Source organism: Neopsephotus bourkii, unplaced genomic scaffold (genome assembly GCF_033783945.1).
Source record: "Neopsephotus bourkii isolate Nb327-2 ecotype Australia unplaced genomic scaffold, CSIRO-AGI_Nbou_v1 NB_1792, whole genome shotgun sequence".
NCBI classification, from domain to species: Eukaryota; Metazoa; Chordata; class Aves; order Psittaciformes; family Psittacidae; genus Neopsephotus; species Neopsephotus bourkii.
Genome location: NW_026902266.1, coordinates 6,332,549 through 6,360,499, shown reverse-complemented (window position 1 = coordinate 6,360,499; position 27,951 = coordinate 6,332,549). Strand labels below are relative to the sequence as shown.

Genomic DNA, 27,951 nt, shown 5'->3' with positions numbered 1-27,951 from the left:
AAAAGTGGCTGGTTGACCTTGAACAAGCATCAAATTCAGCAGAAGCTTGGAGGACAGTAGGGGATCCAGGAGATGTGATGCTTGCTCTGACAATAGATGTGGTGTACTTTTCCAGTGGATAAATAATGCTGCTTTCTAGCAATTTCCATCAGCTTTCCAGCATTTTTCCATCAGTGTTCAGTTCTCAATGGGACATCTGACACTTACCTTGTAAATTCTAAAAACTGATCAGTTCAGGGCATAAAGGTTGAGGAAAAGAAAATGGTCAACAGATAGCATGCAAGGCAGCTGCAGTGCTGATGTAAGGGAGAGTTTGCCAAATAGCTGCTGAGTGATGGGACAGTGGCATGGCAGTCATTTCTCCTTCAGCAGAGCTGGTAAATGGAGACAGAACATATCCAGACTTGCACTTGAGGGCTTCCAGGATTCATTTGACCTGACATCTTCTGCCAGAAATAGAAGGAGACATTCTGAAAACCACATCCAAGTCAAAAGGCCATTGCTGCACCACCTCAGCTTCACTGCGTGCCTCTTCCCTTCACTACCCTTTTCTGTGCCAAAGGCCTATACCAACCCTTCTGGCCATTGCTGAGGAGGTATCCACATGCCTTTTCAACCACAACTAAAAGTGGCTGTGATAGAAGCAACAATTAGCAGAAGAAATTCTGAGGCCCGTCTTACATGGAAGATCAGGTTCTGATTGCAGCAGCTCCTTTGGCCATTAAGAACAATCAGGATTTCAGGGTCTGACATGGTTCACTTGCACAACCCTTACTTACACTAGTGGGACTAGTAGCCTTATGGTGAACGTGCAACGTACAAAAGGTAAAGACCTTTTGGGTGGGTGGTAGAGAGCTCAGTCAACTGCCAGCCCCACTGAAGGCAGGACTGCATGTAGGAGAAAACATTTAAGACACATTCAGCAAAACCACCAAATTTGCTGGGATCATTTTGCATGTTGCCTGCTCAGTGGAGACCATAATGAAAAACAGGAAACCTCCCAAACTTCATAAGAACATAAATGCCATATTACATAAGACCAAATGTCCAAGCAGTGCAGTATTTTGGGTCTGACAGTAGCTGGCAGGGGATATGTAAGGAAGAATGTAAAGAATAGGGCATAGACAGATATTTAGCTTCTAGGAATTAGCAGTATGGGGACCAAGCAGAAATGGGTATCTGTATCCCTTATGGATATCATGACACATTAGGAAGCCTCCTCCTACCCTGGAGAGAGAAAAAAAAAAGTCACTCAGGGAAATGCGCCTAGTGGCAGTGAAGAAAACCTTATAAATGACTTGGAGCCTTGCTCCAGCTAAATAAGGGGCAAGACATTCCTCTAGCCTGTGCCTCAGTTCCCACTAAGAGATAGACGTGTTGCATCACCACGGGATGGAGACAATGAAACCATGTCATGACTAAAAAGTCCTGAGATGCAAACAATGAGGACCAGATGGGGCAGCTCTGGATGGGTAGGCTGTATGGGTGTCCCCTTTCAGTCACTTTCCCTTTGGCTTCTGGGTTTTAGTCCCAGTGACTTGGTAGCATTGCAAAGACATTGTTCATTACACAAATAACTCACAATTGCCATACATTGTACGTTATTTCCTTTCCCTTACTCACTCTTTCTTCTTTTTAAGAAAGATAAAAACAGCTGCCCTCATCCAGGTAAGAGAAGGACACAAGGCTTTTGGCATGCAGTCAAAATGAGTGAATCATGTTTGCACCCAAGTCGTTATTAATCTGGGGCTGAAACTCACCTGGAGGAATGATTCAACTGAGTGACGCATGGTGGGTAAATTTGGGAAGTTCCTCAAAGCACCTGAACACATACAGGGAAAAGACATCTAATAAATGTCCTGCCAATACCTCACCTAGCTGTAATATCAGATGTGATTAAGTAACACAAAAGCATGAACTTTCCCTCCCCAGCCTGTTTCTTAGCTGACAACAAGTTAGATGTCCTGCAGATGGAAAAACAGAATTTTCATCCTTCTAGACCTAACTCAGTAAAACCAGGAAACAGTGCTTCTACTAGCATATTACACTTCAGCATCTTACTCTTACCTGGGGCATGTGAAGGGAACACCAGACCATGCCCAAACTGCTTACAAGCAGAATAAGAGGCAAAATTGCCAAGTGAAGAGCTGAGGCATGTGCTTCAGTGCTTTTAGCAAAGTTCAAGGGACATCTGTGAGTCCTGCACCCAGTTCTGCACCGCCCTGCAACCATCTACTGAGAACATCCCTGTAGGTGCTGCTGGGTCTAAAGACAACTGCTACCCTTTCTGTCCATGGGAAATCATCATGACTAAATAGATATAGTGATTTGGTTTTGGTAAACACCTTGCTGATAGATGGGGAGGGAGCATAATGCCTGAAAAGGCAAACCATTATCTAAACTGCAACCAATTTGTGGCACTGCTAGACCCTTTTTCCCCAAAGTAAAATGGGCATTAGGTTAGAGTCACCCAGATATTAGAGGAATCTCAGCTCAGCTATAGCTAATACCAAGCATCACTTTCTGGTTTTAGGTGGACTATTCTAAGTACTTCTAAACCAGCATGCTTCAGAATCCCAAAATGCATCTTCGCTGTTGAGCATGCCAAGGTTAGCAAGCCAGTTCGTGCAGGGGAGGACCAGAGCCAAGACCCCCTGAAAACAGCCAGACAATAGTTTCTCTGTCTGAAACTACTGCACTCAGGATCTGAACTTGTGCCTTTGTTGAAGATGCTGTGGGCAACCTCAGTGTATCTGGCTCAATACACATGATTTAAAAGAAGTCTAAAGGTTGGTATAAGGTCAGACAGTCTAGTAAAGGCTTACTGGCTTTAAAGCCTAGGAACTTATAGGAATCTGTATGAACAGACACTGCTGCCTGTTCCATCTCTCTTGGTGGGGTATGCTCTAAGATTAGTCTGTACTGCATGTTTTCATGTGCCTTGTTTGCTGAATTTTCCTCTGAGATACAGTCTGCATGAGCATATATAGCAGTAATTCTGGAAGAGAACAGTTAAGGTTATTTTGACAGTATAGCACAAACCTTTAAATTTCCTTCTTTTCAGAAGTTTAAATTTGCATTAATTTTTCATATCGTGCTGAGGATTAATCCGCTATGCATTCTGGAACAATATGAGACACCATTAGGCAATGTTGACTTTGCGCTGAAGTTTTTGGCATAAGATACCGTATGCTCTAATCTATTTGCAAATCAAAAGCCAATGCTTTGGACACTTCAGTGAAAAGCCAGAGGCAGCCTGCCCCACTAGAAAGGTCACTAGATTAGGACTCAAGGGAACTCTTCGAAGTTTTGCCACTGATTTACTGCTCAATCTTGGCCAAGTCATTGCTTTTCTTTGTGCCTCTAGTTTTCCTCCCATTCTTTGTGTTTTCTATTCAGACTGCAAGTTGTTTAGGGCAGGAGCACCCCTCTTGTTACATGCTGGTCCTGTGCCTCATACAGCGCCCCCCCCCCCCCCCCAGCTTGATTATGCCTAAAAGAGGCTACTGCAACACAAAGAATTCAGAGCCTTAACAGTTTAAAAGAGCTTGGTTTTCACTCCCAAGATCGTCAGTCTCTCTTGCTTGCTTCCTCGGCAAAAAGCTTTTCAGAGAAGGTACCAACCACTAATTTCCCAGTCAAAGGGTTAAAATAACCAACTCCATTAGATAAAGAGGAGAAAGGTATAAGAGGAACTCAGATCATATGCAAACTAGGTACTAGTTAATCAATAGTACTCAAAGGTGAAGGCCAGCAATCATTGCACAAGTTAAGCAAAGTTTAGCAAGCCTGATAAAGCAAAGTGTTAACTATTTTCTGTGAAAAGTTCCACCTTTCCTCTAACCTAGCTCTGGAACAGGGACCACATAGACCCATCTTCTCTGTGACTGACTCATGCACTAACGGGTTCAGTGGAAGTTTTGAGACCAACCCGTGGATAACACCTCTTTATTGCTCTGACTGTTCATATACTACATGTTAAATATAATTCTCCTGTTCATTGGACTCTTGATCCAAAGTCTTCTGGTAAAAGGGCTTGTGGGCAGTTTACTTTCTGTCCAGTGACTTCATTGCAAAGGATTTTTCTTCTCTGTTGAGCTTGCCATGTGCAAGCTTTCCTTCCTCTTGTTTCCCTCCTCTTGTTTCCCAGTTTCTGGAAATAATTTGTGGTTTGGAAATGGAAATGCCCTCATAGGCTTCAAAGAGCTTAAAGCCTGCCATACCAGATCAGTTCATTGGATCCATTTAATCTGCTCTTCTCTTTCCAGCCATGATCAATACCTGGTACTTCAGAAAACAACACAACCTTGTAGTTGCAGCAGAACACCAGCTTTAGACAGAGTCCCTTCTCTGAATGGGTGAGAAGCTGCTAAAGGATCCTTTCTACTTTCATCCTGAACTGCCCCAGATCTTCTGGGAGGGTTACTCAAGGAATCAACCAAAATGCAGAGACCCCCCACAAAGATAAAGAGACTTAAAGGGGACAAAGTACATTGAAACATCTCAAAAGAGGGCTTCCCAAAACATAGCACAACAAACACAGCTCAACCCCTTCCAGGACTGACTTGGCTTGCTTCCCCTGTTCAAAGAAGTTGGCAAGCAAATCTTTATTGTAAGAGACAGAACAGAAGCTGGAGGGGAGGTACTGAAATCTGGGGATAATTCACAAAATCCTGGCCTGTGGTGTAGAAAGAAACCAGTGTTATGCATCCATCATTTGTACTTCTTTTGTTATTGCTGCTAGATTTAAACTGATATAAGCAATCTATCAATGATCACATCTCATTTTCATGTAACATCTTTCCTGGCTGCTTTTAAATTAATGGGAAGCAGGTATAACCTAGTGCAGACATTTTTTGGCTTGCTCATTCATGTCAAAGTGGTCTTGTGCTTCATCACCTATTCTACACCCTGGAGCAGGTGTATTTTTTTAATAAAGCAAAATTTAGTATTGCAAAGATGTCAGATTTGGTCTCTTAAAAGTCTGCCATTTTCCTTCAAGACACCATGATCCTGCCCTGGCTTGGTGACTCCATACGCTCATGCCTCATCTTTTACCATAGTCAACAACTAGTGGCAGAGCCGTGTAAGTTGGACTTTGTTCTTTATCTCTGAAGACTTGGCAGAGAACCATCAGGCCAACCACCTGCATTTATTTCAATTTGAGCCAGGCTTTGCCTGCATTCATGACTGCAATGGGTGCACATAACCAAGGCCACCACTCTTGGGATGAGGGAAACTTCAACCAGAGGACATCTGCCAGAGGAAATGGTGGAATGTGTGGTGTTACATTGCCACCTTGTGGAGAGCTTCCAGTGGAGATGAATGAAGAAAGATGGCTGACTAACGAGTTGCGGACTGTCACATGCCGCAAGAACATCTCCCCCTTGTTGCATGCCCACAGCTGGCTAAGCACTTATACCCTTGCAGTGACTGTATGGGCCACTACACATTGCTGTTACTTCTCCTCCAAGCGACGAGGAATGGGATCTCCTTCTGGAGGTCCTATGTATGGGCAATATCAACCCATTGCTTTCATGACTGGTTTTTCAGACTTGATACTAAAGTTTTGTATAGATGCAGCCAAAGTGTAACAAGTCTGGTCCTAGGTCAGCCTTCAGGGCTAGGAGCCCATGTCATCACAATTGCCACTAGCTTTTGTGGATAGCAGTGCTGCTGTCCACAAAAGAAGAGTATAGCTAAGCAATGTGAGTCCAGGCCTCTACAAGCTTGGGAAGAGAATGAAGGAAAATGTATTTCCTTTCGTTAAGTGCAGAAGAAGCCTCTGGTGGCAATGCTTTTTATATTAGTGGTGTCCCCAGAGAGGTTCAAATATACAAACCCACAACATGCTCCTCCTGTTCGTGTGATGGAGTACTGCGTTGACAGACTGGAAGAGAATTACTGACAAGTGCTACCATGTGGAGTCTTACAGCAATGCCATGTATTGATTTCCATCTGGCGATGATGTGCACTTTTGCGATTGCATTGACACCATTCTCTCTTTTAAGAATCTGCAGACTAAGTTTTGGAGTGAAAAGAATTAGCATTGTTAATTATTTATTCAGTACTAGAGGATGTCTGTGACTTTGTGGGCCTTTTACAACTACAATGATGAAAAAAAGGGCAAAACCTGAAATTACAGGTACCTGTCCCAAGGCCTTTAGCAAGAGAAATTAATCACGACAGAGCAAGACAGGCAAACCCTGGGAAGATGGGTTCCGAGAGCAGCAATATATGAAAAGTGTGACACGTGGATAAGTCTTTATTGCCTATATATCATGTTGGAGAACAGTGCAAGCTGTCCTACCAGGTTTTCCACTGCCAACCCATCCTATATTGGACATCTGGAAGTAAATAAGCAAATCCCTCAGATTTGGGGAGCATGGAAGATCACCCTTAGAAGTATCTGAAACATAGGCTGAAGTTTTCAAGAACTTGAGAGGGCAAGAGTCTTTGATTTCAAGGAAATCTGATACCTCCTCAAAGAAAGGATCACACTCTTTGAAATGCAAGATATGGACAACTATGGAGATGCTGGCCAACAACAACAGGACATGAATGCCGACATCTCTTGATGGGAATAAAGGCAGTAAATTTGAGCTCCAGAAGTTTGTGATGGGACTTCTGCTAAGCTCCAGTTGCCAGTAAATTCAGCTTCTGTTAGAAACAGACCTACAGAGATGTGAAATTGCTTTTGTACTTAGGAGAAGCACAGACTGTTACCTTTCTTTGGACAAAGGCCTATGTTGATAAATAAAGGCAAAGGCACTAGCAGAGTATGTTTGGTTTTCTCCAAGGCATATGATTTGATATCTCATGAGATCTTAGTTAAGAAACAAATACTTTGCACTGTGTCGAAATTATAAGGCATGTATTAGACTCACCAACGTGTTTCAACGTGTTTGAATGGCTGAGATTCAACCCCACCCATCTCCTGCCCATATAGAGACATACAAATTAAGAGCCTAACTGGTCTAGCCTTCCCCTACAGTCAATGGAGAAAAACTGGCACTCTGGGGGTTATGGGAGAGTGGAAATCTGGCTGAAGTTAGAAAGGGCTGAAGCCAAGCCCCTACAGGGGGCAGAACTCTGTCCTGCAAAGCTGTGCATAAAGAACATAAAATTAACTACCTCAGCATGAGATTTTGTTGCAGAGTTTGATGACTTATGTGATACTTAGGTGTATCAAAAAGGGATTCTCATATATGAAAAGGGAAGTGGTTTTGTCCATGAGTTGGCCACTGTTAAACTCATTGGAAGAATTGTATCTTCAGTCTTGGCATTCCCAGTTCAGGAAGGATCTCGGAGTTCAAGCTAAAGCCACAAAAAACGATCTTGCAAGAGAAAATAAGTCTTGCAATGCAATGAGTATACAACTTTAATCTACTGTGATTAGTCAAAAAGTGACTTGATATTTTTATATGTAGGTACTTTTGCATGCAAAAAACACCTCACCAACCTTTAAAGTCTTTCCGCCAGAGACCTAAAAGGATTCAGAAAGAATTCAGGCTGATGTTAAACAAATGCAGCTCTGAAGCAGGACATGATTTCCTTGCTGTGCAGTTAGTTTAATATTAGAGATGTAATGAAATCACAAGCCATTTGGAGTTTGTCAGATGCAAATGGATATTTTAACACTTTGACACATATGATTATGTGGCAGTACTTAAGAGCATGCTTTAAGTTTCACTTAAGTTTAAGAGCATGTTTTTGGACAATTATTTCAGAGCAGCTGATATACAGTAATTAATCAACTTAAGGTAACCCATTCTTCATTCAATATACTTCATAAAATATTCACTGCAGCTCCTACAAAAAGATCTGCATTGATCTACACTCCAGGAGAAAAATATAGAGGCACACAGTCTATTCTTACCTAGAGAGCAAAGGAATAGAAGCCTACATTAGAAATTATGGGATATTAGGAAAAAGCCCCAAGCTGTACATCTTTATATCAAAGAGGTAGAAGTCACTTCTGGAAAGTGAGGGTGGACAGCTCCGTCACTTCAGACTTAGTCTTCTGCACTAAAGTAGCTCCCCAGTCTCTTGAAAAACCCTCCTGGGATGCCCAACTTCATTTTGTAGTCTTAGACATCCTCATAAACACTAAAATAATGTCTGCCTGAAGAAGCAGCTCTGATGGATGGAAACTCTCCTTTGTTTGAGCCAATGGTCTAGAAAAACCTAAAGGCTAAATTTAATTTCAATGGCAGTTGGCATGTCCTTACAGTTAAACCAGCAACAAATGCCAGTTTCACACACTTCCCTCTTTTCATAGGTTTCTTTTTAAGCCCCCTAAGCCCTACAAACCTCTTCCTTCATGGCTGAGCCTCCAGCCTTTTTCAGATAATCTCAACAAAACAGTTCCACGTTCACTACTCATAAATCTGTGCAACTCTGCAAGTTGATCATGCAGGGACAACATAAAATAAATGGAATTGAATACCAAGTTGACACAGAGGAGATGCCTGTCCTTGAATATATTATTCATTTCCATATTTAATTCATTACGTTTCTCCTCCGCCCTCCCCCCCTTTTTTTTTTCTCCCCCCTTTCAATTTGTACGGAGCTGCAACACATTTTCCAGCCTGCTGTGTTGGAATGCTGCAGTATCAAGGGACTTAGCAGTTAAATGTAAGACCTTGTTTTCATATTGTACACTGGGCCTTCATCCTCAGGAAATCAACAGCTCCAAGTAAGATAACAACTGATAAATCATCGTCTTTGCTGAGCATTTGCAAAGGCAGGTAGAGGGGAAGGAAGGAGGTTTCTTTAGAGCAGGAAAAGTAAGAAACATCTCTCCTAAGGGATGAAGAACTTCTCTGACCACCCACCTTTGAAATCTCCTCCTAAATGTTTGTCTTTCCTGATACTGATATTTTTTGACCTGCTTTTTGAGTTGGAAGAAGATATCTGTCTGGGGATCACAGCAGGGTGTGAAAGACAGAGATGTGAATTGGAAGGAGGAAAAGATGCCTTTTTTGGGGGTAGAGCTGGAAAGGGATGGGGAGGAAATGGGTCCAGATCCAGAAGCCAGTTTCATTTTGTACTTTAGTAATGATCATTCATTATTCAATAAGGGTTAATCTTGTCTGGAAAGCCCATGGGAGGAAGCATACACTGGTTGGTTGCAGAGACCAAGTAAGATGACTTCATACAACATATTTTCTTTTATAGCTCTGATTCCCCTGATTTTGTAATACACCAACCTTGAATCAGCCAGTGAAATTTACCTTGCCTCTTCTCTAAATTTACCCTTGCACATCGGGAATAACCCAAAGTTTTACATCTTTCCCCAACAAAAAGAGAAAGTTGATGGCTTTTCCCCCCTGCCTACGAGTCAGTGCTGTGCTCCTCTCACTTCTGCTTCAGCCCCAAGCTCAAACCAGCTGAGGTTTCAATTGAGCACTAGTAACTCTCTTATCTTGTTTTTTTTTTTTTTTAATCTGCATATGAAGTCATACAGTCCTATGGTGCCATTTTGACGCATTTAGAAGATAAAAACAAAATACTTAATCCTAGCCAGATGAAACGAAGAAAGAAAAAAACCCAACAACCCTCGGTTCCTCCACACTCCTGCTTGGTAATTTTTTCTTCTGAAGCCAGCTCTTTGACAAACAGCTTTAAAAGTGGTGTTCACTTTTTTTAGATAGGCTGAGGGTCTCACTGTTTGTTCTTTTTTCAGCTGGAAAACTGTTTCCATGTTCACAACTTCACTGTACAGCAAAAACCCCACTCCAGCAGCATAGGTTGTACTCAGGATATAGCGGTCTGGATCTGGAAGCAAGTTAGTAAGGGGAGGAGAGGCAAGTATGAACAGAGTTTTTTCAATGCCTTTCCCTCTCTTGAAATGTTGACAGGTTTGATTTTAGGATAGTGGGAGCTCATTGAGAGCAAAGATTTATTTCACCTTAAAAAATTATGTTATCCCCTGTGATCAGAGAGTTTTCTTTTTCAATATCTCCGATTTTTTTTTTTTCCCAGTAGAGAGAATTGCTAAATCTCCAAACATTTTTGAAACCAGTATACTCTAGTTAGATCATCTGCGGTACTTTATTTCAACAGTTCCAGCATGTTCTGCTTTGGTCTTAAGACTTAATCACACCAGGGTCCCAGATGTTGTCAGTCTCTGTTCTCTGCCCCTTCCATTACTTCTGTAAACTTGGTCAGATTCCTTATCCTCTTTATAGCCTCCTATCACTCCTACATGTCCTCCTAAGAGCCCCATTTCTTGCAGTAACTCCAAATAACCATTTTTCTCCAGAGCTTCCCTTGGCCACCTCCTCCTCAACAGATCCCTGCAATGATGATTGAAGGAACAATTAACCCTAACCATTCATAATACTACCAACAGCTGCCTGCTCTTTCATGCTCTTGGAGACTGCCCTGCTTCCCACCCCAGTGTATGTGGCTCAACCTGACAAGATCACAGGCTACTCAAGGCAGGAATATCAAATTCACATATATGCTCAACACACCATGAAGGTGCAAGATGTTGGCCCCAGGGGTAAGGGTCTGTTAGATTCATATTTCTACATACCCCAGTAAGGGTGAACCATTGCTTGGGTAACAGTAAAACAAGGGGACTGAGGAGAAAGAAGGATTATGCAGTTTAGCTCTGCGATAGGGAGAGAAGGTAACCATATTACTGGTTTTGGTATCTCTCTTCATTCAACCTGCATTCAGTCCTGGGCTAGCACCTTTCTGAATCCAGTGCATCTTCTCCCCCTTTCTAATCTTTTCAGGGAAAGGGCTGGCTATTATTCTGTGCTTGCATGTCACCTGTGCTACCCAAAAAGTAGCTCTGGGGCAGTAAATGTCAGTGTAGTACTAGCATTCGTCATGGAAATGAGAGGGACAAAGAAGAGGAGAGGGAACAAAAATGGCACAGATAGCATGAGTCTGTGGCATGAAGAATGGACAAGAGTGGAGAATAATGGAAAGGGAAGGTGGAAAATTCTCTCAGCAGAGCCAGAATGGGTCTATTTACACAGTGTCTGTCACAGGGACAGTTAAGAGTTGCTGTATGACCAGTCAACAACAATCACTATCTTCCAAGGAAAGATGACACCTGGGATGATGGAAGAATATAGATCTGACACCTCTTGGGCTTTCCCTGCTCAGAGGGCTTTTTACATTGCTAGAAGTGTCTTTTTTATTGACCACTGGAATCAAGAAGACACTGAAGTGAGCTACTTCACACCCACACATTTTCATTACATTTCCACACTCTTTTTCCAAAACTCATAGTTATGTGGAAACATACTACAAATCACTTCAAGAGTATTATATGACAGGGAAAGAGTTATGACACAAAACCTGTTTCTAAATGGTATTTATCACACTTTTAAACACATCCTCGGTACTAATATACAATGCATTTTTTTGCTTGCATGGTCTTCTAGAGCAAACACCAAGCAAAACAGATCAGTGAATCTTGTTTATCCTTTAATTGACCCATGTACAGTTCACTGGCTGAAAGTCTACCTCAAAGCAATACAAATGTTACATGGGATCAGCTGTGCTTAAGAGCTTTGTGAAAGAAGCGTATTTTGCAGGAAGTACTTGAAATATGAGATAGGGGTTGTTTAGTATGCAGGAGATTTGCTCCAAAACACATTGAAACTGGTGGAATGACTTTGGTTGATGCCAATGATCTTTGGATCAGAACCAGAGTAGGGAAGAACTACTGCTAGGCACAGAGGGCAACATAAAAGACAGCACAAAAAAGAAAATTCAAATTAAAAATTATACACAGTGGGAGAAGTCTTAGCTACACTGCAAATTGTTAAAAGGTACTGTTTTGGATCTATTGCTCAAAAGGTCTGCAGCGGTAAAAGGTCCCAGATTCAGACCTTCTCCAGCACCATAGTTTGTACCCTGCTACTACAAGTCCTAGCGCATGTTCCTCAACCAGGAGGTAAAAAACCGTGCCTCAGAAGAATAATCATCTCCTCTGACTATGAGGTGGTGGTGTCTCTGCTGAGACAGCCAGTGTGTACCAGCTGCTGTGTTTTTCATCTGTCCTGCTACACTGACATACTTATTTAACAGACCACTGCCATCAGATGCCAACAGCTGTAGTTCATCGGCCTACAGTTGTTTCTTGATGAAGTGCTTTTCAGATCAGAATATGCCAATCCATCAAACCCAAGACTTTTGATGGGGGGAAAGAGTTCAACCAACTGCCTCCAGTTTTAAATTCCACTTTTGTTTTTAAAATTAAACCACTGGTAATAAAAGAGTAAAACACAAAGAAGTCAATATTGAAATCAAATGTTTTAGCCAATGTTAGAGGAAAAGGATTCAGAACCTGGGTTTTCATTTTGCAAAATTCTTCAGAATTCTGGCTGTTGGCCCAAGTTTTAAACCCAGGTTTGGTTAAAAAGAAATAAAAAAAATCCTGAAAATGTTCACAGGATAGGAAAGCTGTTTCCTGCCAGCTCTATATTGGCTTACAGTTCTGACGCATGCAAGCTGGATCTGAATTAGCAGATTAGGCCCAGATCCAAAGAAGGACCTAGGCGCTTAAAGTAGGACTGAGGTATGTGAGTCCCAGACAAAGGTCCTCAGTCCCTAGAAACCAAAGAGTTCCAAAATTAATGATTCTGCTTTGGAGCATGCCTCAAACCATCTCCGCTTTGATAGACAGTTCCATGCCCACCTCCCCTCTTCACCTCCAGCCAGACTTTGCCAGGTTCCCCTGGACTGTGCCCAACGCCAGGGCCCTTCAAACATACAACAGCAACTCCACTTTCTTTCAAAACACAAATAGAGGAAGAGGTGGTACCACCTTATCGTACAATAGCTTAGTGCTTGTAGCACACACCCAGGCAGAACTGGTTTTCCTCTCCTGCTTGCCTGAGAGGACTCAGCCCTGTGCCACAGAGGGTGCACAGTCTGGAGCCCTCCCTCTTCTTCTCCCAGCACTTCAGTCGCGTTTAAAAATTATGTTCTTGGACCTAGTTTCCTCTGCCAAGTTTTGTTTAAATACCTGATCTCGTTATTTTCAGTGTGTGAATATATAAAGTACTGTCAGAGAGAAAACAGACACAAAAGCCATATGCTTTCTCTTTATGAGAAGTTTTTTGATTTAAGACATCCCTTTGCCCTCAGCATCCCCTTTTGCCTGTCTCAGGCATCTCCACAATCAGTATTTGCCTTTCCGTTTTCTATCTTTCCCCATGTTTTCTAAGAGGGGGCTCAGACCCCTGGTTCAGTGCTTCAAGATGAGGCTCTTTGAGTCTCAACCCTTGCACCCTATGAGAGACACAAGGTCAATACAGCTCTCTATCACTTTTGTTAGCTGGCAACCCTGGGAAGAATACACAGCCTGCTGCCAGGCCTTGGAGCTGTGCAGCCCCACTGTGCTGTTATGCCTGCCTGTGAATATATTGAGCAGGGAATTAGGCTTCCTTGTTTACATCTCGTCTTTTTATTTTCCCCACCCCCTCCTTTATTTTCCCCCTTTCTTAATAAAGAATGTTTTTAAAAACAAGTGCCTGTATTTGAGCTGCTGCAAGCTCTAGTTTCCTTGGAGAAATGTTTGTGCTCTTTAACTTAAAGAATTTCCGAAACATATAGGAAAGGAATTTCATAAACTGCTCATTGAAAAACATTCCATACATTCCCCTCTCATCCAGAGACACCCGTGTGTGGTCTCCGACAAGGTCAGGTTTGGGGCTATGTAACAGGGACAAAGATTCCAGCACTTGGAAAACAACAGATACTGCAGACCATGGGATGGGGGGTAAAAAGGACCTCATGACTCCCATTGCTGGAGGCTGGGAGACCACCGGAAAGGCAACAGACAGTAAACATTGTGCGTTATCCCAGGGAGGAAAATCCCAGCGAGAACCTCCTGCATATCTGTCGAAAGAGTGACATCAGGCTCTGCAGTGTTAAGAAATAGAGAAGGGGGAAGGGGAAGAAAACAAAGAAAAGAGGAAAACAGGGGTTCCCACTCACTATTTCACCCAAGAAAGGTGAAGACATCAAGGGATGTCCTTTAGAGGCAGACTGGATACCTATTGCAAATGGTAGGCAGCCATAGAGGGAGATGATTACAGATGGATATTGGAGTGGGAGCACCCTGTTTTTAGATTGCCTCCTCCCTGTTTTGAAATCAGGGAGGCACATTTGCCAGCCCTGCCAGCCCTTAGGGCACTCCAAAGCTCTAGGAATGAGCACACAGCATATCTTCGGTTTATGCTGTTTGCAGAAACCATAACGGTTATTTCCAAACCAAGTACTCTGAAACATGCCAAAGGCACCATTCCTAATCCACTAGGATGTCCATGACTCACAGCAGGTCTTAAAACAAAATTATCCAAAGGGGGGGGGGGGGCGGGGGGTAAAGCATCAGGGAAATAGTCTCTTGGAGAAAGTCCTTCTCTAGTACCTGATGAAATGTCACAAGATGTGTTTTATTACACAATTTTCCAATAAAGTCTACATGCTAGAGTTGATTTCTGAGTTTAGATCAGCTGGAAACATCTCAACTCACAGGAGATGTTCTGAGAAAATCATATATATAAATAAGCCTGAACTGGAGACCTGCTTTTTGTGGAAAATGGAAAGCAAGCCCACACCGGGACCATCATTTATGTTGCCCTCCTTATCTTGTGTCACTATGCATGTTAGCATGGATTATATCTGACCAGTGGCACTGTGAAGTGTAATTGTTTCAATATGGTGAGGTATCACTATTTTCTTAGAGCTCACTAAGGACCACACCAACTGCAGGGTTCACTCAATACAATCAGGATGCAAACTTTTTCACTTGGTCCTTGCATCACTCATGTAATTAAACAACTCTTTCATCCTCAGCAGTCATTGGTACATTAGAGAGACTCAAACCTTGGCTATGAATTCTTGCTTGGGCTTAGCTCCATTCATGAGTGAGGAAAAACAAATAAGTTTTGTCTGGAGTTATCAGATCCTTAGTCACCTTTACGAAAGTATCACATTGCAATAAACTAACCAGAGACAATAGCCTGTCTAGAATTCTGTAGCAAACCACAATGAATGAAAAGATGACTGACAACAACTACACACTCATAATATTATAGTTGCTGAACCCTTTAAACCTGGGATCCTAAGTCAGAAGAAAAATGCAAGGAATAATTAGAAATATCCAACTTCATCTTGTGCATCATCTTGAATGGCTGAAATGGCTGGTGTGAATAAAGCTGCTAGCAAAGCACAACAGATTGCCTTCATTATTGCTGCTGAAGGTTGCCTCTGCTCTCCTATTTGTTCTCTCACAGCTCTTTATAAATTCAATCCAGCTATTAACAATATCCATTAGCTTCTCCAGAAGATTATCTCAGCTTTAGTGACTGGAATGCAGGGATTAGAAAAAACAACCATTCGGTTTTGGTTTTAGTAAAAGTATATGTTGATTTAAACTGATGGCTTTTAACATCTGTTGTGCAAGTCTTTGTGGTAATAACCCTCAGAGATTGCTGGAGAAAGAGATCATTTAGGAGGCAATAAACATCAGTGATTTCATTAATGAAATATTCTAGCATAGACATTGCAAACGGGAAACAGCAAGGCTTCCACCTGCTTAATAATTGCATTGCTGAGGCTAAAACTCTGGCTGCTGTTGGCAGGGCAGGAGATGCCCTGATACTCCTCTCCCCAACAGCAGGCATGACCACCTGAAGGCACATGCTGCACCCAGGACCCATCACGAAGCTTCTGATAATCACCATATGAGGCACTGATTTCAAAATGCCTTACCAATAAAGGGTTGTCCTTAGTTCCTGACATTGCTGTAACTCAGCTGACAACACTTTCTTGGAGCACTGGTTGCCTGTTAGCTGGAAAACAGTCACATGAATTGAGCAGGGAATATAAGAAGCCTTTCTGCCAGCTGATGGGTCACCTAAGTAGTTCCAAAGAACTGCAGCTCCTGGCAGAAGAGCTGAAAACTTCCTGCAGCAATCTTTTTGTCTTCCTCCACAGGGAGAGGTTTCAAATGCAATTTTCAGCCAAAACCAAATTTCTTCTGGAAGTCTTTTTTATAAATCATCTGTGTGGATGTGGAAGGGGGAACCCTGAGAGACAAGTTTTTCAAACAACTAAAAAGGTGAAACCTTCAAAGACAAAATTATAACAGGGTGAGGGAGGGAAGTGATTTCCTTGATGGGTGATCTTGCAGGCCTTCAGAGAGACAGACAGAGAACAAATGGCCGGGAAATGCCCCCAGCCATCCAGAGCACATTCTGGTGCCTGTTCCCACCAGGTCCCCTTTCCCTGGCGACCGAAGATCGGGGCATGAGGGAGAAGTCTATCCATTTGGATCCCAACCCCCCATGGAACGTTAGGCGCAGCCAAAAACAACCAGTAAGTTATCTCACTCTTCTCCCCTCTATCTGCTGTTCAGCAAGAACAAAAGTGCTGACCAGCATGCTCCTGTCCCACCTGAGATACTTGTCCTATCTCAAGTTATCCAAGGAAGAAATCAGTCCCTTTTTTTGTACCTTGCGCTCTCCTCAAGGAGGAGGAATGGGGCTCTAAGATGCCTTTCTCCAGCCTTGGCACTGACACAGAGGTCATCCCTGCACATCAGAATCCACATGTCAGAAATACGTTTGCTCTTTAACCCACAACTACAGAGAGAAGGGGACCAGATCAATGAGGTGAAATGGTGAAAAAGTTGTTAGTTACAAAGGGAGATGCACAAAAAAAACCCTTTGCTCTTCCACAGGCACTGGGTAAACCCCTTTGATCCAATCATGGCTCTGCTGAAAAGGATGACTCAGATGTCCCCAAGCACACAACACTGCTGATGCTGGTGGACTGAGATACACAGGGACCCAGGCCACAAAAGAGAGAAGGAACCTCAGCAAACAGCAGTTGAGGAAGACATACAGTTTTGCTGCTTCTTTTATCTCTTCTTAACATCCTAATTGGAGTGTAATGAATTTAGGGTTGGTGCTTGCTGCCAGACTCACTTCTTTGATGTGTTTTTGGCCTCTGCACTACAAAAATGCAATGGTAACCAAAACCAAGATATTACACCTCCATAAAGTGTCTCTGGGTTTACCATAAGAATCTGCTGTTTGTGCCAAGTGGCCAAAGCCACTAACAGACCCCTGCTCGCCAAGATGTTTGGGTAATGAATAAGGAGCAGAGAGAGATGCCACTGTGAATCAGAGCAAGGAATGTGTGCTAATGGCAAGAGGTGAATCCCAGGCTGTAATGTGGAACAGAAGAGCACTGTGGCAGTGCTTCTCTGTGGCTGCAGCCAGCAGAAGCTGCTGCTGCTGTCTGAAAGACTGCAGCGGGTGAGGAGGATCTGGGGAGGCAGACAGAGTACCGGCAGAGTGGGGGCACACTGACACAGCACCATGAGCTGATCATGCTCTGTCTGGGGACAACTCTGTCTGGGGACAGGTGAGCAGTTAACAGAGAGTTTGTGGGTCAGGGTTAAAGGGAAAACAGCTATGGGAGACATTACTGTGGGGATCTGTTACAGACCACCTGATCAAGAGGAATCTGCGGATGAAGCACTCTATAGGCAGATAGGAAAAGCCTCACGCTCACAGGCCCTCGTTCTCATGGGTGACTTCAACCACCCTGACATCTGTTGGAATGACGGTACCGCCCGGCACAAGCAATCCAGGAGGTTCCTCTGTTGTGTGGAAGACAACTTCCTTCTGCAAGTAATAGAGGAACCGACAAGGAGAGGTGCCATGCTTGACCTTGTGCTCACCAACAGGGAAGGGCTCATTGGAAATGTGGCGCTCCAGGGCAGCCTTGGATGCAGTGACCACGAGATGGTTGAATTTGAGATCCTCAGGACAGTGAGAAGAGCATGCAGCAAGCTTGCTGCCCTGGACTTCAAAAGAGCAGACTTTGGCCTCTTCAGAAACCTGCTTAGTAAGGCTCCATGTGATATAGCCCTAGAGGGCAGGGGGGCCCAAGACTCTTGGTTGATATTCAAGGATCACCTGCTACAGGCTCAGGAGTGTTGCATCCCAACCAGAAGAAAGTGCAGCAGGAGGGCCAGGAGACCTCCTTGGATGGATAAGGAGCTGCTGAAGAAAATTAGAAGGAAAAAAGAGGCTTGTAAAAGGTGAAAGCAAGGACAGGCGGCCTGGGAAGAGTACAAGGATGTTGCCCAGGAAGGTAGGGACCAGGTTAGGAAAGCTAAGGCCCAGTTAGAATTAAACTTGGCTAGGGATGTGAAAGATAACAGAAAGGGATTCTATAGGTATGTAACAAGTAAAAAACAGACTAGAGACAATGTAGGCCCCCTCAGGAAGCTCTTGGGAGAACTAGCTACACAGGATTTGGAGAAGGCTGAGGTTCTGAATGACTTCTTTGCCTCGGTCTTCACTGGCAAAGGCTCTGACTGCACCACCCAAGTCTTGGAAGGCAGATGCAGGGACTGTGAGAATGAAGACCTTGGGCCCACTGTAGGAGAGGAACTGGTTCGAGACCATCTTAAAAATCTGAACGTGCACAAGTCCACGGGTCCTGATGAAATCCATCCGCGGGTCCTGAAGGAACTGGCAAATGAAGTTGCTAAGCTGCTGGCCATCATATTTGAAAAATCATGGCAGTCAGGTGAAATTCCTGATGACTGGAAAAGGGGAAATATAACCCCCATTTTCAAGAAGGGGAAAATGGATGACCAGTTCAGACCAGGTCTGATTACAGACCAGTCAGTCTCACCTCTGTGCCTGGCAAAATCTTGGAGCAGATTCTCCTGGAAGGCATGCTAAGGCAAATGAAAAACAACAAGGTGCTTGGTGACAGCCAGCATGGCTTCACTAAGGGGAAATCCTGCCTGACCAATTTGGTGGCCTTCTATGACTGGGCTATAGAACTGATGGACAGGGGTAGAACAGTGCCATGCCTCTCTTGGTTCTCAGCAGGGTACTCCTACTAGCAAATATTACCCACTATATGATATGTGAGTCTCCAGCACACAAACTACACTGGTTTGAACAGTGGATGTTCAAGTGACTATTACCACCCATTGCCTGGTGTACCCCCATGCTGGGGTCATCACCCTGCCAGGGAGGAAGGCAGTCAAGAAGGTATGCATGCACAAGTGGCCGGCAAGGCTCTATAAGGCCTTCTCAGGGGACAACCCACCCTGCAGACTTGAAAGGGGTCTCTACCACCTCACTCCTAGGTCTGTAACAACCTGCTCTTAGGCACACCTGAAAATCCTGGTGATACTTACCAATCAAAATATCCAAGAGTCCCACATACAACTTGCTTTTAGAGACAAACACATAAATTATGGAAAGTTTGGTTCAGAAAAGGCTGAAAAGTACAGATGTTTACCTGTTTGCTTTCAAACACCAACTAAACAAGTTTATGTTAAATGAACTAATGCATCTACCCCAAAAAATCACAGCCCAAATTAAAATCCAGCTGCTTATCTATTTCTCTGTCTGCAGTGATCTTGCTCACAATAAAAAATTGTGTGTCTCCTTGGAAAAATCCTGGCCATTGACAGTTCACGTACTTGCACAGTATCCAGAGCTGAATTCCCACCCTATTTAAATCAATACAGCTACATCCATTTTAGGGAAGCTACCCCAAATTGACAGATGCTGGGAACCCAGCCCTGAATCTGCCTCTTACTAAAACAGCTCTTACCCCACAACTGCATGTTTAAGACATAGGCTGCTGATAAGATGCACTTCTAGTTAGGCACAGCTCTCCTTCAGTGATGATTTCGCGGTTAAGAGCAGCTAACTGGTGCAGCTGATTTGGACACAAGCCTGCCCTCTGCAAGAAAAGCACTTTCTGGAATAGGTGTACACATGCAGCTTTGGTGGTAAGCAAATTATATACTCAAATACCTGAAACTGTGCTCCCGGAGTCTGACACTAGAGGCAGGGACAAACCCTCTTTCTGCCTTGCAGTGACCACTGTCACCTTAGGTCTATCAGATGTAAATGGAGAGCTACTTTCCACCTTGCTCCTTACTCATGTGGGAGTTGAGGGAGAAAGCAGGGAGGCTATAACTGAGCCTCTCTGTGCTCTGGATGCCTTAGATATCCACACCAGCACTAGCATTTAGTAGGCCAGTAATAAACTAGTGTCTCATGCGATTAGCAAAGCAGGCAGCCCCTGTGACCAAGAAATGTGCCTGAGTTGCAGTGCCTTCAGGGTGCAGATGCTCTAGGGTTTTCCCTGCCCTGCCAGTTTGAGCTGTATATTTGGATGCAGCTTCCATGATCAGAAAGCATTCTCATCCTCTGGGTGAAATATGGCTGTGTCTAAGCAAAATGGAAGTAGAGCACTGTCTGAATATTAACCCTCTGGTTCCCTTGAATCCCACAGGAAACAGTGCCCCATTCACTGCACCCAGGGGCCATTGCTTCTCCAGTGCCACGAGCGCACCAGACCATACACGTGCAAGCAGACTTATGCAGCTGAAGGGTTGGAGCAGCTCCTTCTACCGAACATCTGGACTTACACATATAAACTACTCAACACTCACATCCAGAATTACAGAGTCTTTCATATCTTATCTCTCAAAAACCACTTATCAGCCCACGGCTTTCAGACTGCAGTCTCTCCCGTTGCCAAAGTGGAACTCAGCCATGTAAAAACATGAACAACAGCAGCCCTTCTCTCCCACGCTGATGGCTGCAGCCCCTCTGATGGGGGTTTGAACTTCAGGGGCAGCAGGAATAGCTACATCTACCCTGCTGCCATGGGCTTGTGAAGGAAGTTTGATCACAGGGCAGTCGCTTGCTGGATAATGAATGCCTCCTTGCATCCCAAGCTGAGGAAGGCAACAAGTATGTGTTTATGCTCTGCATTAGACAATGAGGAAATATTTGTAAGCTAACACTGAGGCACATCACACAAGCTGCTGCAGCACTCAGAGGCTTCAGGCGTGCCCTGGGACCTCCGCATCCTAGATGCTGTTCAAACATGGGCAAAAAAAAGACATAAAAATGTTCATTTATGGGCACAAACAAAAAGGGAACTAGTCTGGATTTTTTGTTAAATAAAGGTTTCTTTCTAACAAAATATCAGGTTTGAATTTAGCTCTAGCAAAATGCTTGGACAAAATTTCATTTATAGGTTGACATTTTGCAACCCTTTTCCAGGAGGGGAAAGAATACCTTTTTTTTGTCCTCTTTTTTCCTCTTCCTTCTCCTTTTACAGAAAAGAAAGGTGCAGAGGAAGAAATGCAGGAAAGGCTTTTCAGCTTGTAAGCCATGAAAATACTTCAAGTTTCAGATTCATTGGACAACAAAACTTTCCTTTCCCATCCCCCAAGCTTTTCAAATCTTTCCATGATAATTCTGAAATGGAATGGAAATTTTTTCCTCTGAGTCGTAAGAGACAGCATCACTAGATTTCATCATGGTCCTAAAAACATGCGTGTGTGCTGTGGTGCAAGATAGCTGTCTGGATATCACAGTAACAAGAACCAAAGCTGACTAAGGGAGCTTTCAGCAAGCTAAGGGGGCTGGTGCCATGTCAGGCAAGAGGTGGACAGAGACAAGTCTGGGAGAAGGAAGGCAGTGATGTTACAGTGGAGGAAAACTTCACATAAAACAGTATCATCGCTAGCTCCAGACTAGCTTAGCTAACATTGTATTTCTTGACTACATGGGTCATACATGTTTTTGTTCAGTCCAAAAGAGGTCTGTTGCAAGAGCAACTGTCTCTGCTTTTGTTATGAAACCAAGGTTCAGACACAAATATCAGCTGACAGGTCTCGTTCCAGCGGCTGGTGATACAACCCAGGGAATAAATGTGGTCATCAATAATCACAACCCAGGGAATAAACGTGGAAGCAATGGGAACAAGATCTCTAATAGCAGTGGCAGGAAGAGAAGGTACAGGTGCCTTCCCTTCCCTAGTCCAAGCATCCCCCAAGCCCACATGCACTTAGGACCCCATCAGCCAGTCCTTCTCTTGCAAAAAATTCATGCTTTCAGATACTGCTGCCAAACCTCAGAAATGTATATTGCTGTTCTGGCTATGTTCAGGAGGAAGGGGAAGGGAAAGCAGTGTGCAGTTTTCAACAGTTTCTCCTCAGAGAGGGGCCCCTAATTTTCTGAAAGGGGCCATGGAGGAGGGAGGAGAAAAAACAAGAGGCTCTGTCCCATTTTAATCCCTTTCCCCAGATCAGTTATACATGGGGAATTCATGATGGAGTTCCCCCTTTGGGATTTGAGCCTCAAAACTTTTCATAACATGCAGAGCTTTTCTGAAACCTTTTGATCACATCACTTTTGAGGCTGCTGTGTTTATATGCATAGCTGTGCATGCATGTAGATGTGCAAGGGAAAGATGGGCAGCAGAGGCATCCTGCGCTTGTGGCACTACAGGTAGGGTTTGCGGAACACCACCAGCAAGCAAAAAACGCAAACAAACACCAAAAATAAGAAGAACAACAAAAAAATAACCCCAGAGACCAAAAAAGAAAAAAAAACCAGAATGAAATAACAGTGAGACAAAGATCACTGGTGCTACTGTGAGAGGTCAGCAACATCAGCTGCAAATCTCTTCCACACTACTGTCAGGATAGAGCTACTGGGAAACTTGAAGACAACTCTTTCCCCCATTTAAACCTAGCGCAAGCAAGAGGTTTTTGTTCAATGGGAAGATGCCCAGGTGACACAGAAACAACCCAAAATAAGGGCAATCACACAACCTGATGGGCTGTGTTAACCAAAGAGGTTTAGCATCAAGCAAGCACTACTGTGCATAGAGATGGTTTCCACAAGCCCACAAGAGACTGAAGAGTTTGGGGTTATGGAGCATCTTCCTATTGTATGTGTTTCAGTTACAGTACTCCATAGCCTTGAAACATAAAAGATATCATAAACCGCTACTGGATTTAAATCATTTAGGATCCTACAGCTCCAAGTTATTCAGCTGACCAAGAAGAACAGAAACCTCCCATCAGGTTAAAAGGAATGAAGTCTGTGAGCCAAGATCCTCAAAGGCATTAGAACCTCTTTGAAATCAGTGGTGCTTAGACATTTTAATAAGCATCTTTAAGGATCTGGACGGGAACACGAATTTCACACACACACCTTCCCAAAAAAAGAAAAAGTTAAGTTTCTTGGAAAGTTTACAAAAGTGACTGGGAGACTGTCCACACCTGGGAGTCTAAGCAGGGCGACTGGTGATTTGGGCAACTTTACTCCCTCCTGGTTATTAAATCAGAGCGCAACTGGTTTATTTAAAATTCACAGTAAATAGATTGACTTTCACCAGTACAGTGCTTTGTATGGACACATTCAAAGGCATTTACTTCCATTTAGCTAAACTTCATAACTGACTCTTCTAAATGTTTCCACATGGTGGCTTGAATTTTATTTTTTTTTAAGTAAATCAATTTTAAACCAATTTTCATTACATTGGTGGTTTTGCATGTCCACAAGGCTTGTGGGCCTCTTGGATTTGAATACTTGGCGTGAAATTCAGCCCAAAACGCCAAGTGCTGAAACCCGATGAAAACGAAACAGCTGCAATCTATAGGGGAAGCTGCCTTCCACTCAGCCCTGCCTGTGCTGCCAGCTGGGCTGAGAGCACCTTCCCTGGGGCACCAGTGCTGCTCAGGATGGGGAGCCAGGCACAGCTGAAACCTGCCTCTGGACATTGCTGCTGCTCTGCCCCAAGCAGGTCTGGGATTTGGCAGCAAGGAGCTCAAATCCTGGCTGGTGGAAATAGCTTGAAGCATAGCCTGTGGGAAGATCAAAATCCTGATCAGGAGCCTCTTTAAAAATGTGGCTTCAAAGCTAACTGGAAACCTGGCCCAGGGCTTCTTCCAAACCTGGCCCAGGGCTTTCCTGCAATTCAGCCTGGGTTTGCGAACTTGGCTGGTGTTAGATTTATTGCACCTAGTCTGGGGCTTTGCTGTGAACATTTTGTGGAGATTCAGCTCTTGAAATTAAATGGGCTCTGTTGTTTAGAGTCTGGACCAGTGTCCCTAACATCCATAAACTCATCACCAATCTGTTTGTGTAGAAAGTAGCTGAGGGTCAGACACTTTATTTTCAAGGGAGAGGTTGTTGCTGTGTATTATCAGTAAATCATATAATTAAAATCAGATGTATGAATAGATGAGGACTACATTCCATACCAAAAGGCTTTGACTTACCAGAGCAACCTTTTAAATTGGTGAGAAGCCAGATTTGTTATGGTCCTGTTTCCCCACCATGGTGTCCATAATAAGCAAAGCTCAGAAGTCTTGTAGAAGCACCTATTACTTGGGATGCTTCAAAGGAGATGCAGAAGCAGATTTAGAAGGACATTTGTTTTGAAAGATACAAACAGAGGTGTTGGTTCCCCATTGTTTCTGCTTTTAGTAACTCTAGGACTAGAAAAGAATGGGTTTATTTACTGTTGAACTGTTGTTCTTTCCCCCAAAAAAACCCTCAGAAATGGTGACCATTCAGAATAGAGCCAAGCTGGTTCTTGGCAAAGGTTCAGTATGACTCTTATTACTACGGGGAATGTGGTCATGTTGCTAAGATAGTGGCCTGACTCCCAGCCCACTGTTCTTGCCTACCCTGCCACCCCACCATCTAACCTTGGCAAGTCACATCTCCCCTCTATGGCTGCACTTTCTTTGCCATCCTGAGCCTCTTGGCTATTTAGGATGACAGCTTTGTGGTCCAAGGTTTGCTTCTTAGTACTCGTGCTACCACCATAATTATGAGGATTTGATACATGTTGTAAGTCAAGGGCTTGGAGGGCTCCTGAGCTTCCTGGAAATTCCTTGGTTCCTACAGCCTGACATGCATGCATCCTTTTGCAAGTGGTACTGTGTTGCATGCACTTATGGGATCCTTTCTTGACTGAGAGTGTAGCCCAAAGCATCAAAAGAGAGTCTGGGTAAGGCTAGCATCGTTTTTACTGGGCTACATCTTTGCCCTGCTAGAGGTAGGACTTTTGAAACAAAGTAGTGATACCTTTTTCTTCACTGTTTCGCACCAAGGATCCCTAACTCCAGGAGCCACCGCACCACTAAGAGAACAAATCCTCCTTCTGCTTCAAAATCGCTCTGGGAGCTGTTCCTCAGGATGCCTTAAGGCAGCAGTATGCTCAGTTGCTGCACTTACCTCTGGTATTACAGAAGTCTTAGCTAGGGACAAGGCCTCCCATACTGTGTACTGGGCATGCAAACATGAAGGGACAGTCCCTGCATGAAGACCTTTCAGTTTCAACAGAGCAGTGGCATAAAAGGGAAGACATTAAACAGTATTAGTGAGATCACCCTGAAGGGAGCTGGTGGGGGTGGGATTAAAAGTCAGAGAGCACCAGTTAAACTGTCCTGCATGCTGGCACATGCTGCCTTCACTCCTTTACATGGCACTTCAATGCATGTATATCAACATACACATGTATACATGTATGTGTGTATACGTTATTTGTAAATATGTATAAACATTAAGCACATGGACACGCATGCTATGTTGGCAAAGACTAAATATGCGTGCACATGCATATCACCTCTGCAAGTGGCTCATTGTGATTTTTATCGTGCTACCTGTGAAGTGCTCACAGCCCCTCCAGGATCATCCCTCCTGATCTTACCCAGCAGGACCTATGCACCACTCCAACTCCTCCAGGTTAAGCCAGCACAACAAGCTAGGATTTCTGAAGGTGCAGATGGAACAGGCGGATGATAGCACTGAGATACCATCTATTTCAGCTCCTTCTCAGAGCTTGGCTTCATGTATTTTATCAACAAATAACATGTCTTTACTACTGCCAGCCCTGCTGAACCACTGTAGCTGCAGACAAGCAAGCTGTGTTTGCTTCCCTTTCATTTGTCATCAACACAATGACCAGCCAAATTCTCATTCCAGCATCTTACTTGCTGGTAACAACACACACAAGCAAAAATGGAAAAGCTGAATTTTGGATGGCTGCAGAGGTGTAGAAGCATAGGTTTGGATAGGTAAAATGAAAAAGCCACAATAAGTAAAACACTGGGGGAAAGATGCATTAAGAATGCAAGAGTTTAAACACAAAAATGTAGGTTGGTTCAGGTTCTCAGATTCCCCTCTTTCTGCTCTTTGGGATGGTGTTATGTGTAAGTGCTCTTCCTTCAGCACATGGCCAAGTCCAGTTTGACTGCACCTCCAACAAATATATGGGACTTGCCAGTAGTTTTGAAGATGTTCACCCATTTGTTCTCAGATAGTGATTAACCTTTCCCACCCCTTTTCCTCCTGCCAGCCTCCAAAAGCCACAAGGAGGGCGCTTACATCCACATCACATCCAGGATTGCCCTGAGGTTTCTTGTCACTTGAGAAGCAAAAGATATTCAAAGAGCAAGAAAAACCACATTCACTCCCTCCCTGCAGCTACCTGCTCAGATTTTGCTGCCGTCTGACTGCAGGAGAGGAGAAGGGGTGGGAGAGACATCAGGATGGTGACACTGGAGACAGGATTGCAGCACAGAGGAGTTCGGCAGCTTCACCCCTGTACCCAAACCACCCAGTGTGCTTCCACTCACTGGGGCTCAGATTTAGGTGACTACCGAGCTCCACCAAAAAGAGATCATGAAACCCTCTGCAAGTGTTTCACTTCTCAAGGGCTGAACTCAGGGGCCATTCCAGGCCTGGATCACACTCCTGCTATTTACAGGGTGCAGAGCTCAGGGCAGAGAAAATGCAGGGAATGACCCTAACAGACACCACAGACAGGAAGATCTCTGAAATACGTTAGTAGTCTGCTGAAAGGGAGAAACAGTTTGAAACATGAGCACAGAGATAAAAATCTATTCTAAGGTAAGGATAAACTAAATATGTCAAAGGCCTTTCAGCACAATCTGAGCACATGTGAAACCATCTAAATAGTAAACAGCGCATTTACTACTAATAGCCTCCTAATTTATTTGTGGAGCCCCATCACCTTGCAAATCTCCATCACCTGCTTGCACACGAATCATCCCGGCACTGAGGGAGTAATGTAGGAGCTTTGTTCACACATTGCTACCTGTTTTAGGAGATAAGCACTAAATAACAGTGCCCTGCAAAACACAATAAGGCCCACGCTTCAAGATGGTTGACTGAAAAGATTGATTTCCCAACTCCAGGATGCTTCACAAGCTGTCTTTGAGCACCTCAAGCAGGGGAAGGAAAAGGAAATACAACCACAGAAGCCAACACAATCAACCCCAGGGTTGGGGAATCCCTCCTCACATGTATGCACGTGCATACGTATATATATCCATGTTAGTCACTGCTATGGCAACTAAGTCAACACAGATATACTTTTAAAGGCCCTGTGGTAAGGAGGAAAAATATTTTGCTATATATATCATTGCCTATTGACGTCACAAAATAATTTGAAATAAACTAACCTTTAAGTCTGGATCACACTGGTCCTTATTTCTTCTCTGTAAGCATGGAAATAACGTTCACGTCACAGTGAGCATCTGTTACCTTTCATGGAAAAAGTAACCCAAGAAAGCTGAGCTAGAACGTTTTCTAAAACCCTCTCCCACATTCTCACTAAAGCAACACAAAAAATAAAACCTTTCCTAAAACATATGGAGCACTATACCCTGAGGGTCTTATTTAGTCATTCCTCAAGCGAGGCCTATCCTGACATCAGAGAGAAATTGCCAATATTAGTAATTAGTGAAAATTAAGAACCTGAGGTCAGCTGTGACAATTAATTCAGCTGAGCATCTAAAGAGTTTTCTGGAAAAAGGCAAGCTGATAGAGATTAGTCTGGGCTGTAATGTAAAAATAAAACATTACATATAAAAGTGATTTTAGAAAGTTTGTTTCCGCATCCAAGAGTTTGTAGATCAGAGCGTTCCTACTTCCTGTGCATGTGTACATGATGCTGTGTACAGAAGGCCTTTGATATGACTGGCATTCTTTGCACTAATGTCACCAGTGCAATTATTTTCTGAACAGCACTAATAAATAAGCTTCTGCTATACATCCAAGAAATACGGGTAAATGGAGTTAA

The 27,951-nt window shown here is 43.6% G+C and overlaps 1 long non-coding RNA gene across 1 annotated transcript; it reads right to left on the bottom strand.

Moving 5' to 3' along the window:
• Positions 1 to 63: 63 nt before the first annotated feature.
• Positions 64 to 27,548, bottom strand: LOC133226638 (uncharacterized). Its single transcript, XR_009729600.1, has 3 exons — positions 27,332 to 27,548; positions 1,761 to 1,822; positions 64 to 1,227 (listed from the first exon to the last, which is right to left on the bottom strand). It is a non-coding gene; the product is annotated as an uncharacterized LOC133226638 (long non-coding RNA).
• Between the last annotated feature and the right edge of the window lie 403 nt (positions 27,549 to 27,951).